General features: G+C 44.6%; 1 protein-coding gene and 1 long non-coding RNA gene across 5 annotated transcripts in view; one reads left to right on the top strand and one right to left on the bottom strand.

Moving 5' to 3' along the window:
• Nucleotides 1-1,498, top strand: part of LOC111818493 — an 11,430-nt gene extending 9,932 nt beyond the window's left edge. Inside the window, exon 3 of the long non-coding RNA XR_002822469.1 lies at nucleotides 1,388-1,498. This is a non-coding gene — a long non-coding RNA (uncharacterized LOC111818493). The remainder of the gene's footprint in view (nucleotides 1-1,387) is intronic.
• Dip2b (disco interacting protein 2 homolog B) overlaps nucleotides 1-1,844 on the bottom strand; it is a 255,045-nt gene that overhangs the window by 51,568 nt on the left and 201,633 nt on the right. The window lies entirely within an intron of this gene.

Below are 1,844 nucleotides of genomic sequence, written 5' to 3'. Positions count from 1 at the left end.
AAACAGTTCGGAGATCGGTCTTCCCCCACTGATTAAGACTGGGGTAGCAGGTGTCAGGGATAATATTCATTTAGCCTTCTGAGCTTTCTGGGCAGACTTGGTGACCTTGTCGGCTCTAGCAGCCTTTTTGTCCACAGCTTTGATGACACCCACAGCAACTGTCTGTCTCATATAGCAAACAGCGAAACGACCCAGAGGTGGGTAATCAGAGAAGCTCTCCACACACATGGGCTTGCCTGGAACCATGTCAACAATGGCAGCATCACCAGATTTCAAAAACTTGGGCCATCTTCTGACTTCTTATCAGACCAGTGATCAATCTTTTCTTTCAGCTCAGCAAACTTGCAAGCAATGTGAGCTGTGTGACAATCCAGGACAGGGGCATAGCCAGAACTGATCTGGCCGGGATGGTTCAGGATAATCACCTGAGCAGTGAAACCAGCTGCTTCCATTGGTGGGTCGTTTTTGCTGTCACAAGCCACACTGCCACACCAGACATCTTTGACGGACACGTTCTTGATGTTGAAGCCCACATTGTCCCCAGGAAGAGCTTCACTCAAAGCTTCATGGTGCATTTCAACAGACTTGACTTCAGTTGTGACATTGACTGGAGGAAAGGTGACCACTATGCCAGGTTTGAGAACATCAGTCTCTACTCAGCCCACAGGGACAGTGCTAATACCACCGATTTTGTAGACATCCTGGAGGGGCAGCCTCAAAGGCTTGTCAGTGGGGCAAGTGAGTGGGAGGATGCAATCCAAAGCTTCAAGCAGTGTGGTTCCGCTGGCATTGCCATCCTTGCGAGTGATCTTCCATCCTTTGAACCAGGCAGGTTAGCACTTGGCTCCAGCATGTTGTCACCATTCCAACCAGAAATTGGCACAAAAGCTTTGGTGTCAGGGTTGTAGCCGATTTTCTTAATGTAGGTGCTGACTTCCTTAACATTTTCCTCTCATCTCTTCTGGCTGTAGGGTGGCTCCGTGGAATCCATTTTGTTACCTCCAACAATTAGTTGTTTCACACCCAGTGTGTAAGCCAGAAGGGCATGCTCACGGGTCTGCCTGTTCTTGGAGATACCAGCTTCGAATTCACCAACGCCAGCAGCAACAATCAGGACAGCACAGTCAGCCTGAGATCTGCCTGTAATCATGTTTTTGATGAAGTCTCTATGTCCAGGGGCATCGGTGATGGTCACATAATACTTGGTGGTCTCAAATTTCCACAGGGAGAAGTCAAAATACCATGCTCACGCTCGGCTTTCAGCTTGTCCAACACCCAAGTGTACTTTTCCATCTCAGCAGCCTCCTTCTCAAATTTTTTAATGGTTCTTTTGTCGATGCCACCACATCTGTAGATCAGATGGCCAGTGGTGGTGGACTTGCCGGAGTCCACGTGTCCGATGACAACGATATTAATGTGAGTCTTTTCCTTTCCCATGTTGGCTTCGATTTAGTGGTGGCTTTCACTACGCCTGTGCTCTCGTGGCAAACCCGTTGCGAAAAAACTCTTTTTTTGTTTTTAAAGATAGGATTTCACTATGTAGCACAGGCTGGCCTCAAGCTCAAGAATACTCTGCTCTGGTTTTCCTTTGCTACTGAAAATTTCCAGCCCTCTTGTAACTTAGTACCATAAGTTAATGAAATCATAGAAAGGTTTTAAGAATAACAGAAAAAGTTTGAAAATAAAATACCTTAAAAACAAAACAAAAAAGTCTTAAGTCTAAAAAAGCCAAATAAACTTGGGTAAGAGAAACAATAAAAAATAATTTATTTCATGATATTCTTTTTTCTTTTGCGTTATAGTCTTCCTATATAGGTTTTTTTTTTTTTTTTTTTTTTTTTTTT

This window comes from Octodon degus, unplaced genomic scaffold, assembly GCF_000260255.1.
Source record: "Octodon degus isolate 3935 unplaced genomic scaffold, OctDeg1.0 scaffold00093, whole genome shotgun sequence".
NCBI classification, from domain to species: domain Eukaryota; kingdom Metazoa; phylum Chordata; class Mammalia; order Rodentia; family Octodontidae; genus Octodon; species Octodon degus.
This window is presented reverse-complemented; position numbering and strand designations above follow the sequence as displayed.